At 42.8% G+C, this 15103-nt stretch overlaps 1 long non-coding RNA gene across 3 annotated transcripts in view; it reads left to right on the plus strand.

The window, feature by feature from the left end:
- Positions 1–15103, plus strand: part of LOC124103996 (uncharacterized) — an 82635-nt gene that overhangs the window by 13876 nt on the left and 53656 nt on the right. For all 3 annotated transcript variants that reach the window (XR_006855349.2, XR_006855350.2, XR_006855348.2), the window contains exon 2: positions 7614–7663. This is a non-coding gene — a long non-coding RNA (uncharacterized LOC124103996). The remainder of the gene's footprint in view (positions 1–7613; positions 7664–15103) is intronic.

A 15103-nucleotide genomic window follows, 5' to 3' on the forward strand; every position in this document is an offset into this window, starting at 1 on the left:
ATCTCTGGGTCATACTTATTTATGTTCTGCCTGCCTCACTCAGTTGCGGACTTTATGTCTTCGCTCACCCCAGTATGATCACCTATTGGCACGTGGCCTGGCCCAGAACACCACACGTTTAATAATCAATGTGGGACAGATAAATGGATGTGAGTTGGCTTTTTTGGAAGCGTTGTGTCATCGCTTGCACTCATCTGGCTCACTTTTGTCTTAGGCCTCGTATTCCACTGTGTGTGAAGATGATTCAGCCGCCACTTCCGCCACCTCCCGCCACCTCATACAAGGATCTGCTGATCTCCACTCCCTTAATTTTGGTTAGATGAATATTTATTGTAACTATGTAAATACTTGTCACAGCTAAAGGAGGCAATGAATTATAATTGCATTTCCTTTCCTAGACAACTTTTTTTTTTGAGAATTTTTTAATATTTATTTTTTAGTTTTCGGCGGACACAACATCTTTGTATGTGGTGCTGAGGATCGAACCCGGGCCGCACGCATGCCAGGCGAGCGCGCTACCGCTTGAGCCACATCCCCAGCCCGACAACATTTTTTCTGAAAGTAACAAATGGTGTATTTTTCTTTCTTTTCTTGGGGGATGGGGGATTCCAGGGATTGAACTCAGGGGTACTCAACCGCTGAGCCACATCCCCAGCCCTATGTTTTGTATTTTATTGTGAGACAGGGTCTCACTGAGTTGTTTAGTGCCTCACTTTTTGCTGAGGCTGGCTTTGAACTCACAATGCTCCTGTCTCAGCCTCCCGAGCCGATGGGATTACAGGTGTGCACCACCGATCCTGGTGCAAATGGTTCATTTTTTCATTTGCTGAGTTCACTGTACACTTCCCTCTGATTCAATCCCACATGCTTTCCCTATTATTAAATCTTCCTCTTTTGGATGCTTTAGTTATTATTTTTTATTTGTCCTTTTCAGATATATATGACAGTTGAGTGTATTTTGACATATTATATATACATGGAATATAACTTCCCATTCTTGTGGTTGTCCATGATGTGGAGTTACACTGGTCATGTATTCATCTATGAACACAGGAAAGTTATGTCTGATTCATTCTGCTGTCTTTCCTATTCCCATCCCCTCTCCCTTTCCTTCATTGCCCTTTGTCTAGCCCAAAGTACTTCTATTCTTCCCTCCTCCCCCCCTTATTGAGTGTTAGCATCTGCATATCACAGAGAACATTCAGTCTTTGGTTTCCTGGGATTTGCTTATTTCACTTAGCATGATAGTCTCTAGTTCCATCCATTTACTAGCAAATGCCATAATTTCATTCTTCTTTATAGCTGAGTAATGTTCCATTGAAGGATACTTTAAAGTATGTTTTAAAGGCCATCCTGGGCCTTATCACCTTCTCCAATATAAGTGAGCTGTCCTTCTATTGCATGTAACAATGTGTCAGTCAACCCTGTACCCAGGGACCATATGAGCCAGGATGGTCCTGCAAAATGGCAACAGAGATGATAAATGCCTATTGTCCAGGGAAACTGTGACCACTGTAATATAATTGTAACTGTAATACAACCCATTAGTTATACATTTGTGGTGATTCTGGGATCAACATACCTACTGCTCTGCCAGTCCTATAAAAGTATTGCACATATAATTCTGTACAGCACATGATACTTGGTAATAAAGTAGACGTCTGTATTACTAGTTTATGTACACTACCCTTTTATTATTATTTTTAAATGTCCTTCTTTTACTATAACAACAACAAAAAAAAACCCAGATGCCATGCTAGGCTGGCATCAGCCTCACACATCTGCATTCACTGCCTCTGAACAGCGTCAAGAAGCCACACTGAGCACTGGGCGGGGCTGGGTCCATGCACTCTGTGGTGTTCACAGTGATGACTTCGCCCCACCACATGTTGCTCAGAACGTATTTCCCGATGTTAGGTGACACGGGCCTGTACACACTGTTGGCATTCTGGGGTCTCCAGTCCCCATCACCCAGGGAAGACTTTGCCTGCCTTCTGCGTCAGTGCTGCGTCCTGTATCCCTGGCCATCTCCTCCTTATTTAGCCCCTCGTTTGTTTCCTACGCCTCCTAGAACCCTTCTGGCAAAGGGGATGTGGATGGTCAACTTATTGAGAACTTTCATATCTGAAAACATCTTTATCCTGCCTTCTCACTCAATGGGTATCTGGTCAGGTTTAGAAGTGCATGAGGGTGTGTGTGTGTGTGTGTGTGTGTGTGTGTGTGTGTGTTTAAGAAGCCTAAAACCATTCTGCTCCCAACTGCTCCCATATCACTTGTTTGGCTTGTCTTGTTTCTGGAAGCTGCAGGAACTTCACTTTGCTCCTAAATCGAAAGTCCCACCACAGGGTGTTTGGGTGCTGACTGTATTTCTGCCATTGTGTCAGGTTGGTGAGTCCACTCACTCCACGAACTCATGTCCTTCAATTAATAATCATTTTGTCCCCCTTTGGTCTTTCTCTCTTTTACTACCTCAGGGGACATTTCCTCAACCTTCCAGATTCTCTATGGAGATACTCATTTTTACTGTAACTTTTAAAATCTTTTTTCTTTTTCCACTTTTAAAAATTATTGACCAATTTAAAAATTATTGACCAATTTCTCTGATTTTGATGAGGTGAGGTACCCCGGATTGAATTCAGGGCACTCGACCACTGAGCCACATCCCCAGCCCTGTTTTGTATTTTACTTAGAGATAGGGTCTCACTGAGTTGCTTAGCGCCTTCTTTTTGCTGAGGCTGGCATTGAACTCGTAATCCTCCTGCCTTAGTGTCCTGAGCTGCTGTGATTATAGGTGTGCACCACCACGCCTGGATGTTCTCTGATTTATTTTATTTTTTAATTTGTTCTAACTAGTTACATGACACTAGAATGCATTTGGACACATTGTACACAAATGGAGCATAACTTCTCCTTCCTCTGGCTGAACATGGTGTAGTCACATGGTAGTGTAATCATACATGTATATAGGGTAATAATGTCTGTCCCATTCCACTGTCCGTTCCTTCATTCTTCCCCATCCACCCACCCCTCATTATAGATTAGCCCTTGGGTTTTGGGGTTTCTCACTTAGCATTATATTCTCCAAGTTCAGCTATTTACCTGCAAATGCCATAATTTCATTCTTCTTTAAGGCTGAATAATATTCCATTGTGTATATGTACCAAATTTTTTTTTCCATTCATCTGTTGAAGGACACCTAGGTTGGTTCCTTGGTTTAGCTATTGTGAATTGAGCTTCTATAAACATTGGTGTGGCCACATCACTGTAGTACACTGTTTTTAAGTCCTTTGAGTATGAACCTAGGAATGGGATAAGTGGATCAAATGATGGTTTCTTTTCAAGTTTTCTGAGCAATCTCCATAATGGTTGCACCAATTTGAAGTCCCACCAGCAATGTATGAATGTACCTTTTTCCCTGAATCCTCACCAACACTTATGGTTGCTTATATTCTTGATAATTGCCATTCTGACTGGAGTGAGATGAAATCTTGGAGTAGTTTTGATTTGAATTTCTTTAATTGCTAGAGATGATGAACCTTTTTTCAAATGTGTGTTGATCGATTCTTCACTTCTGTGAAGTGTCTGTTCTGTTGCTTAGCCCATTTATTGATTGGGTTACTTGGTTTTTCTGGTGTTAAGTTTTTTGTTCTCTGATCTTTTTATTTTTAATTTTTTTTAATTGCCTTCCGTTCTTTTCAGATGCGAGTGACCTGAGCACACTAGTGGCTATTTTTGTAGTTTCCTTCTCTAGTCTATTTCCTCTGCTGTGCTTGGTTGGGTGGTTGGCTGGCTAGAGACTGTCCTCTGATGCCTGGAGGACCACTCTAAGGTGGCCCCCAGCATTTCTGGAGGGGCAGGGATGGAGCAGGCTGGGGATGCCCCAATCCATGTGCAGGCCTTGGCTCAGTGTCCTCTGTGGCCACCATCACCCCACCCCTGCTTCCAATAGGGAACCCCACCCTCTCCTGTGTTCAGTCCAGAAACCCTGTTTAACCAGCTGCAGACACAAAACCTACAATCTTTGGTTGAGATGGAGGGAGTAACCACCCTGAGGCCAGGAGTGCAGAAGGGGATTTAGGAACCTAACTTCTTAAACTTGCAAATGAGCCTTAAGCCCTCGCCTTTCACCAGGCTGGCCTTGGGTCTTAGGGATTCTACCATCCAAATTGGGCTCATTCTTCATTTCTCAGACTGCTGATGTACTCGGTCAGTGCTATGATTTTAATATGGGTAGAGTCCCCCCAAGGTTTAGGTGTTAAAGGTTTGGTCCCAGGGTGGTGATATTGAGAGGTACTGAGGACTTGGAGGAGGTGGGGTCTAATAGGAGGTCCTGAGGCCTTTAGGACATGCCCTCAAGAGGAATTATGGGACCCAGGTTCTCATCTCTCTCTGCTTTCTGGTCCTTTTTGCTGTTCCATGCATTCCTGCCATAATGCATTCATTACCTTTTTCAAAGGTAAAAAAGCAATTGGGGCCACCTGATCTTAGACTGGACTCTCTAGAATTGTGAGCTAAATAAGACTTTTATTCTTTTATTGCCTCAGGTATTTCATTATAGTAATATCAAGCTGACTGATACAGTGAGTCACTACACATCCATGGGCTCTCTGTTTTCATCTCCTTGGTGGCTTTCCCTATGGGTTCATGTCTTTTTCTGACACAGAGCAGTTGGATGTTGTGTGAAATGAGTTCTGAAGGATGAGTAGAATTTTGCAAAGTATTGATGGGTATGGTGGCATGACAACTGGCGAAAATAATGGGTGCAAAGACAGAAACAGGAGCATTTTGGCATATTTAGAGAACAATAAAAAAATTCAAATGGGCTAGTTTCAGAGATACCATAGGAAGGCCATTGATGTCATGCTGTGAATGACCTTGAATACTTAGCTGAGGATCTTAGAGACTCAGTAGGCAAAGATTTGCTAACCATGCAGTGGCTGGTTGAGAGCTAGTCTTGGCTTGACCGGCTTCATGTTGTGTTTGGATCTGTTCCAACACTACTCTATCCAAGGGCCCTTTCCTCAAAAAGTGGATTCTTCCCTGTAACTCCAAATTGCCACGTGCACTTGGTTTCCTACAAAGCACTTATCACTGGTTGTGATTTCTGTCTACCAACCACATTCCATAGTGGGACCAGGGAATGTTCTGTTCACCCTTTCCACTCGCAGCCCTTGGCACCCTGCTCGGCCCAGTAACTTCTCACAAAATGTGCAGACGTCTAAGAGAAGCTTCTGACAGACGGTTCAGTACCTTGTTCAAAGCTAAGCCAAGGCTTATGTGAGAGTATCAGTTCATAGAGGAGCTGTGAGATGGGAGGCCAGGAAACCTGGTGAGCAGGTCCTGGCTGCTCATCACTAGCAACCTGGGTGACCTTGGATAAGTTGCTACCATTCAGACCTGATTTTCTCATCAGTTAAAATACAGGCTTGCTGTTGCTGACTGCGGGGTTCCCTTCAGAAACAGTGCATCCCTCGCAGGGAAAATGAGGGGCTGATTGGAGGAGACAGAGGGCCTGACTAGAGGGGCGCCTTTTGGATTTTTTCTAGGAGGAATGTAACATAATTGATGTGAAGAGAAGGATCCAGTTTTAAGAGTTGCCTCTGACCTCTGCATCGCATTTGATCCCTTTGGACCAGTAAACCTTTCCGGTGCTCTTTCTATTTCTTTTGCTCAGAGCCTTTTACCCCTCTAAAAAGCATGGAGATGTGACTGTGCTCTTTTCTCATCTTACTCTTTGAAGTGAGATGTAGTTCTCCAAGTAAATACTCGTCCCTCCCAAGTCTCCTCACTGTCTTCATCTTTAAACTGCAGGAATCCAGAGCATTCTCTCCCCTGCGCATGAGGCTGTCATCTGTAGAGCCTGCTGACTGTGCCTCACTGCGGCATCCTGGTCCCTAGCACAGGGCTTGTCACAAAGCGGCATTCAGAGTTGTTTGTTGGCTAAATAAGTGATACCCCAAGCCTTCTCACCTCCCACCCCACTAGCCGTCATCCGTTCCCCACCTGCCACTCTTCCTCTCACCTCTGTCTACCTGGCCAGGTGCTATCAGTATCTAGAGGCTACTCACTTACACAGCCCTCCAGGGCTGAACCTCCTCAGGGTGTGGTTGATGTTCCCATTCATGGTATATGTGCTCCCTGCACAATATTTTAGTTATTTAAAAGCTCTTCTTTTCCTCTTGACCTCTCCAGCTAGTTAGCTCCCCGAGAGCTTGAACTTGACCTTTCTCATGTCTTCCCTATCAAGTCATAGGAGTCCAATTATGAGCACTATGGTAAAAATTAAGAATAATAGAATCATGGACCATCTGAGCTACATTTTAGATTCTAAGGAATTATTGAACAATGAAAATAATACTAGATGAAAAATGGCTAACAAAATTATAAATTGAGGGTTGGGATTGTGGCTCAGTGGTAGAGTGCTTGCCTTGCCTGTGTGACGCACTGGGTTCAATCCTCAGCACCACATTAAAAAATAAATAAATAAAGATATTTTTAACTAAACTAAATAGAGCTTTTTAAAAAATATATATAAATTGAATCACTGGATGTATGCAACTACTCCAATATTTTGTGGTTGATTTGAGGCAAAGTTCATTATATGGTTATTTCATATATGGGATTGAAATAAGAGCATTTCTTGAAAAATTGGTGTCTACAGATAGCAAATTATTCTAATAACCATAAAAAAGTTGGTAAAAATCTTAACATTTTATGTTCCTTCTTAAGTTGTATATAATGTTTTCCTTATAAGCAAAGATAATTTTTAAATTATATATATTTTTTGAAATATTGTACATTGCATTTACTCATTGAAACTTCACTTGATATATCTCTGAGGAGCAAATTTCTTCCCTTTTTTTTTTTTTTCTAGTTGAAACTATACCCATCAGGGAAGAGGTGTGCTATCATGTGGTATTTATCAACCCTAATAACCACTAAAGTATCTTGGTCTGTCCGGGCAGCTTAATAAAATGCCTTAGACTCGGTGACTTATAAACAACAGAAATATATTTCCCACAATTACAGGATCAAGGTGTGAAGAGATTTGGTGTCCGAGAAGTGCCCCCATACCAGATGGCCATCTTTTCACCATAACCTCATTTGGATGAAGGGACACAAAATCTCCCAGGGGTCTCTTTTGTAAAGGCATTAATTAGTCCCATTCACAAGGACTCTGCTCTTGTGACCCAATCGCCTCTCCAAGGCCCCACCTTCTGACTATCACCTTGGGGATTAGGCCTCAATGTGATAACTTTCAGGGGAGACACAGACCATGGTAGATAGCTTTTGGTTATTGAACAGTTCCCAGCACATGGTAAACAGTTTACATGTCATGACTTTATCTCATTACAATATTATTTTATCAACGTGATAAAATTTCAGTGAAATTTTTGTTGTTAATTAATTGATTATGAAGTACCAGGACGGGGGTTGTTTAACTCAAGCCTGAGGAGTTTCAAACCCCTTGCCTGCCTGGCCAGGAATCCATCCCCCTCAGGGCAGCACCCCTCGGCAGATCTGTTTCTGTTACCTGTCACCTTCCTGATGCAAACTGGCCGTGACAAGGAGGCAGTGTGCAAACCTCAATTTCAACATTTTTGTTGTTGCAGGGAGAGAAGTTGAATTGCTAGAGGGACCTAATGGACAGTCTCCCCAACAGGTAAGCTATTCTACTTTTTTTTCCTATGCACTTGGGGGGAAAGTGTATTCTTTCCACTTTTTATTAAATTTTCTGTCACTTGGTGATACAGGTTTTTTCACTACAGTTTTTATTCCCTAAAACATTAAATCCAGTAGACAGAGCAAAGTCTGCTTCTTTCTGGCCCCTTCAAGTTTGAGAAAAATCCTGTTTTCCCCCTTACTCTTGTTGCTAGGGGAGAGGATTCTAAAATGTGTGATGAGCCATGACCCAAGGAAGCCTTCACACAAAAGATGGCCAGTCAGTGGATCCCCTCAGGCATTGTGGAATTTCTCCAATAAAGACCTTGCCCCGGGACAGTGGCTCTCAGCGTGTCCCAAGGACCAGCAGTAACAGCCTCAATTGGGAACTTCTTAGGGGAGGGGAGGGGAGGGGAGGGGGGATAGTAGAGGATAGGAAAGGCAGCAGAATACAACAGACACTAGTATGGCAATATGTAAATCAGTGGATGTGTAACCAATGTGATTCTGCAATCTGTATACGGGGTAAAAATAGGAGTTCATAACCCACTTGAATCAAAGTGTGAAATATATGTCAAGAACTATGTAATGTTTTGAACAACCAACAATAAAAATTTTTAAAAAAGTATAAAAATAGTGAGAAACAAAAAAAAAAAAAAAGAAATGCAGTTTCTCTGTCCTGACTCCAGGGCCACTGGATCAGAAACTTGATACTCAGCCCTCCGGTGGGTTCTAGTGTATTGTCAAGTTCAGGTACCAGGACACAGGCTCACAGACCTCCCTCCCCATCTTCTCTGCGGGTCTCCTCCCCAGCTCCCTCACCATTTCCTTCTTTAGCCCACCTTGCAGGACTATGTTCTGTATATTTTACTCCTGTGGATCCAACCTATTTCCTCCTTTACCCTGTGTCTCTCAAACATACTGTGCACATTGTCCTTGTTCCCTTTGCCAATTCCATGTCCTCAAGCTGCCTCCTTGTGCAGAGCCTTAGCTTCCTTCGAGGTTCCTGTCGTCTTCCTAGTCTATCATCATTTGGGAACTTTCTAGATGCTCCGTATCATTCAGTACCGTAAGTTCCAAGCCTCCTTGACTTTCTGCACTCCAGCCATCCTCCCTGGGCTACATTTCAGTCTCCTGCTGTGGCTGCATCCTGGACATTGTCATTAACTACACACACTAAATGCCTAGGTCAGGGCTAATGGTCTTAGTACTCCAAACTTCTCAGGCTCCAGAATGCCAGGTCACTGTTTTGTTCTCTGTCTATCTCTATCTCTATCTATCTCTATCTCTATCTCTGAGTCTCCATACATGAGGATCTCCACAGAGATGTTGTGGTAGAGGGTTGCGTATGCTATGGAAAAGACTCACAAGGTTCTCAGTAGTTTTGGGTTACCACCATCAGTGCTCATAATCCACTACACTCATGTTCTGTAAAGCTGCCTTAAAGGATGAGTCAGTGAATAAGGAACAGTATTGCTCACAGAGGAAATACGGGCTGAGCTTCCCGTGAGCCTCTCCTCACTACATGTTCATCTAATGATCCACACAGAACCTCGTGTTATGTGTTTCTGTTTCAAGACACCTTATTTAAAAATATGCTGTTAATTCATGAGCGGTGAATTCTGGGCGGACAGCACCATGACTCATTCCTGAACAAAGCTTCTCTAGCACTTGTCCTTCCTCTGTAAGGCACGGACCCTTAGACATAGAGACCACCAAAAAAAAAAAAAATTTACAGCATAAAAGTTGAAACAAGGGGACAGGAGACCTTATTTGAGCTCAGCTAAAAACATGTATATCAGATGACTGCCATTTTTTGACAGTCTGAAAACCTCCATGAATGACTTACAAGCACCGTATTGATTTAGGGTTACAAATATATTTTATTAAGTAGGTAAATTTAAAAATATGGATTCCACAAGAAATGAATACCTTATATATAAGAAGCTCTCTGTAAGTTTGATGTTTTTATCATCATCTTCATTATTATATGTTATTAAATATCCCCCAGGGCATTGGACACCTCTGAAAAGTTTTAGGCAGGGGGAGTGATTTGGCACGTGATAGGTGTTCAGGAAATATTTGTTGCATGAATAGGTGGTGAGACCTTTAAGGAACATCAGCAGTCCTCTCCCTCTCTGTACCCTCTCTGTCTAGTAATTAGCAGTGTCCTACCCCCACCAAGATTCTGGGAACATTTGAAGCCTCTGAACCATACTCAGTCTTTCCAGAAATTAAAGTACTTTTATTCTACCTTAAAGACATGTTAAAGCTGCAGGTCTGCACACAAAGGGTCATCTAATAAGTACAAAACAATTTTTTTTTTCTTGTCCTCTTGCCATTTCATGCTTTCAGCCTTGAGTTCAGAGGCACCTTTATAAAATTCTAAGATTCTTTTTGGTCTGGGCACTCTGGCATTTGGTACCATCAGCCTGAGTAGACTGACAGAGACTGGGTGGCTTAACAACAGAAACTTGTTCTCGCATAGCTCTGTCAGCTGGGAAGTCCAAGGTCAAGGTGCTGGCCAGTTCGGTTCCTGGTGATGGTTCTCCTCTCAGCGTGCAGATGGCCATCTTATCACAGCATCCTCATATGGCCTTCCTCAATGCTACTCATGGAAACAGATCTCTCTCACTCTCACTCTCTTTTCCTTTTCTTATAAGCCTACCAACCCTATCGGATTAGGATGTCACTCTGGTGATCCCATTTTGACCTTAACTACCTCCACAAATCCTTATCTGCAAATACAGTGACACTGGAGTTAGGGCTTCAACATGTGAATTTGGGGACAAGGGTATACATCTGTCCAATGAAGGTACTGTAGGATTCTAGAAATTACTTGAGTTGGCTTAGTCCAAACATGTGGCTTGGACTGCGCTGTGCCTGCCTTTTGTTTTTTTAATATTTTTAGTTGTGGATGGACATAATACCTTTATTTTATTTATTTATTTTTATCTGGTGCTGAGGATCAAACCTAGTGCCTCCCACGTGCTAGGCAAGTGCTCTACCACTGAGCCACAACCCCAGCCCCTGTGCCTGCTTTTAACACTATTCTTGTTTGTAGCCTTCCCAGACTGCATTATATAAGCCTTTTTCCACAATCCCTTCCTTTAAAAAAGTCCTCATCAAGAGGTTGTGAGGGGAATGGGAAAATAAACAAGGAGAGATATGAATTACAGTGGATGGGGTAGAGAGAGAAGATGGGAGGGGAGGGAGGGGGGATGGTAGAGGATAGGAAAGGTAGCAGAATACAACAGTTACTAATAGGGCATTATGTAAAAATGTGGATGTGTAACCGATGTGATTCTGCAATCTGTATTTGGGGTAAAATTGGGAGTTCATAACCAACTGGAATCTAATGTATGAAATATGATATGTCAAGAGCTTTATAATGTTTTGAACAACCAATAAAAAAAATTTAAAAAAAAAAAAAAAAAAAAAGTCCTCATCATTTTCAGGACTTGATTTTTCCCAAGTGCTTCAGGATTCTTCTAGGCTTCTGCCATTTCCAATAGAGCAGCTTGAAGGCTTGGAAAGACCCTGTCTCAAAATTAAATAAATAAATAAAATAAGGAAAGGGCTGGGTGCATGGCTCCCATGGTAGAGTGCCCCTGAGTTCAATCCCCAGTACTACAAAAATCAATTAAAAAATTTTTAAAAAATGGGCTGGGGATGTGGCTCAAGCGGTAGCACACTCGCCTGGCATGCATGCGGCCCGGGTTCGATCCTCAGCACCACATACAAAGATATTGTGTCCGCCAAAAACACACTTTGCCAGACCTGTCATGTTCATATCATGTGAACCTTGTAAGAACCCTAAGAGGTGGGGTGTTACTATTTCCCCCATCTAATGGTTGGCAGAACTGAAATGGAAAGATGTTATGTGTCTTTCCCAAGGTCTCTTTCTCACAGGCCTCTCCAGAGCCCACTGCCTTGAGTAGGGGACAGTACTAGGTTACCTCTATGTACTGAATTTCTTAAATTCTTCCTCCACTTCTTCTAAATCCCACTGAGGGGGAAAAAGAAAACACAAAACCAAAAAATAGTATCTTCTCTCTGTATTCACACAGAGCATCACTTCTGACAGCAGAGGGAGGGGGTTAGGAAATGCACATCAAGCTGTTCTCCACCCCTGGACACCAACTAAGTGTCCTACAATGGAATTCAATTCCAATTCTGCCTGCCCAGAGTTGGTTAGCATCAGATGCCACAGTTAAGGGCTCAGGCCCACAAAACTGTCCCCACTGCAGATGCCAGTTCACTTGTGGACCCCTGAACTCCTATAGCTCCTCTGGACACCAAGACACCCCACCTCAGGTTCCATAATTTGCTAGAATGGCAGATAAATTCTTTGCTTACCTTGGCTGGTGTGTTGCAAAGGGTATTAAAGGATACACACGAACAGCAGATGAGATATAGGGCAAGGTCCAAAAAAAACCCCACTGTCCCATGGACTTGGGGTGCACCACCTTCCCATACATGGGTGCAGTTTACCAATCTGGAAGTCCATGGAATCTGACTATCCAGGATTTTTTACACAGCTCAATCTCCAGCCCCCCAAAAACAAAATGCACACTTCACAGAGTTGGTGAATGGAAGTACAAGTTCCAACCCTGTAAGTACTTGCTCTTTCTGGTGTCTGGTCCCATTCTGAGGCTATCCAAGGGCCTCACCCAAAAACACTTCATTAGTATAAACTCAAGTGTGATCAAAGTGTTAGGGGTTGTCAGAGATACCCCTTTGACTCAGGATATTCAAAGGGCTTAGCAGCTCTGCGACAAGAGCTAGGGGACAAGGGCTAAATATATTTCCTATTACACCACAACTTCCTAAATAATTTCATGTTCTTTGACCAGTCCTTCTGGTAATTCAGCCATAGAAAACATGATGCCAAGGCGTCTCTGACGTGTTTAAGCAGATACCCTACTAAAAACAGGTGATGCAAAGCTCATCTTGTGACTTCGACCAGAGCCAGGCAAATCAGCTAACAGGCCACGTTGAGATGAGTTTTGTCAGATGATGCCATCACAGTGGCAGGCAAGAGCATCACAGAAGAGGGGCCCCTGAATCCCACAGGAAAAAGACACAGAACTGCCTTGTTAGTCGAAAAACATTGTCTTCATTCCAAAGATTCAAAGTCATCTTCTCAAGTAGACTATGTTTGTAGTACCTGGGAATTCTCCAGTGTGTACTTCTCTAGATTCTCAGAAACAAAGCCAGGCCTAAGGACACACCCTGTCCCCATCTCCAGCTCTGTCTGCACCTTGGTGCTGTGGTGATTCTCTCTGAACATCATAGTTTCAATGACTTTTATATTGATCTTCCATGAAGATGGTTCTCTCCAAGCAGCAGAATTGGGGGAAACATCTACTTATACATCATTAATAAAAATCCGTGACTGTCTGTGAGGTTGTGTGGGTGACTCCTTGAGCTCTCTCTGTGGTCTCAGCCATTCTCTCTTCAGAGCTAGCTATGACAATTCGATGACTTTTCAACATACACACTTGGCCTCCATTTCTATGGGTTCCACATCTATGGATCCTACCAGTCACCAATGGCAAGTATTTGGGGAAAATTTTGCACTGTTGTTATCACGTACTATATAATTAAGCTTTTGATGGTTGCATCTGTACTGAACTTGTGCAAACTGGTTTTTCTTGTCATTACTCCTTAAACAATACAGTGAAACGACTACTTACATAGCTTTTCATTGCATTAGGTATTACAAGTAATTTAGAGATGACTTACAGTATAAGGGAGGAGATAAGTAGGTTATATACAAATACTACACCATTTTGTATAAGGGACTTGAACATAAGAGGATTTGGGGGTAATGAGGAATCTTGGAATGGGTCCCCCATGGATACCAAGGGACAATTGTATATCAGAAGCACATTGATAAGCACACTGGGATGTCTTGATTACCAACTCCAAGAGTTTTAGATATTTTTCTTAAGCTGACAAGTGGGAAACTCATTGAAGCCTTTAGCACCTATTAAAAATCAAATTCCTGTCCCTGTATTGCTAATGGGGTATGCGATAATATGGCCCAACAAACTGTGCTAATAATAGGGAGCACTTTCCACATTGTAGCTGACTTAACAAATGTCTGAACTTAGTTATTAACCATCACTCACAACCATTGATGATAACGAATATTTTCATGAGAGTACTGAAGATGGTGTGAAGCTCCTTACTCTGTCTCCAGTGGCAATTTTAGAATATCATTTACTAAATGTGGGGTCCGGGGCTAGGAAGAGAAGCTATGGGCCTCCTGCTGAAGTAACCCTGCATAGCAAGCAGGCTGATTTTAGATGGGAAAGCAAAGAGAACTTGATGGAGATGACTGAGGGTCTAAAGCCCTTCCGCGGCCACACTTGGTGTCCCCCTACCCCACCTCACTGTGACCTGCCCTAGTCTGCAGCAAGCACAACATGTATGTCACATGACACCAGTTTTCTCAGAGTCCTCTCAGCAGGAATGCCTATGCCTTTGTCCAGGATGACACCTGCATTAGGTGAGATCCAGCTGGGAAGAGCTCCCCTCCTTCCAAACACAGGGAATCGAATCTCAGAGAGTCATTTGGTTATGCAGGTATTGGAAGAGCTAAGAAAGCAAATGAGATGATGGAGCAGGGAACCATTTCCACCCGTGATGGTTTGAATGTCTGTCCCCTCCCAAATTCATGTTGAATTTCCAAAGCAACAGTGCTGAGAGGTGGGGCCGATGGGTCAGGTTATGTCCTCCGATGGATTACATAATTATCACAGAATTGGGTTCCATCTCCCTCCTGTCCCCTCTTGCCTTCACTCACCTGTGGACCCCCTATTTCCTCTCTTACACATGCACAATGTACCTTCTGCTATGCTGTAAAATGGCAAGAGACCCTCATCAGATCATGTACTTTCCAGCCCCCCAGAACTGTGGGATAATTTTGTTCCCTTTATAAATTACCCATTCTGTTTTCAACAGAAAACTGACTCAGACAGCACCCTATGGTGAGAGACAGAATCCAGAGCTAGGAGATAGTCACTGCTGAGATGGACAGGATACTTTCCAAGGCAGAGAGAGAAGAAGGGAGGAAGACCTGTCTTCCCCTAACCCTCTAGTTCTTACCAGCATCTTCCATGGGTGAGACCCACCCAGATCCAGAAGATAACAGCTTTTCCCTATTATACTCCTATAAAAAAGATAATAGGCTAAACATCAACTAGGAAATGTTATAAAGCAACATCTGAAAAAGGCACAAAATTTTTTTAGACAGTTAAGATGATTGTAAACTTGTACCAGTTGAGGATGGGACTGGCTACATGTATTAGCTTCTGACCAAAATGGTGTTCTAACCAAATGGTCCTGTTGGACAACTTGATTCAGACCATTTCATCTGTCACCAAAAAGATTCAACACTAATGGTAGGTGACCTCTGTTTGCCAGGGACTCA

This window comes from Marmota monax, unplaced genomic scaffold (genome assembly GCF_021218885.2).
Source record: "Marmota monax isolate L192 unplaced genomic scaffold, Marmota_monax_Labrador192_F-V1.1 WCK01_AAM20220418_F8-fsc01242, whole genome shotgun sequence".
NCBI lineage: Eukaryota > Metazoa > Chordata > Mammalia > Rodentia > Sciuridae > Marmota > Marmota monax.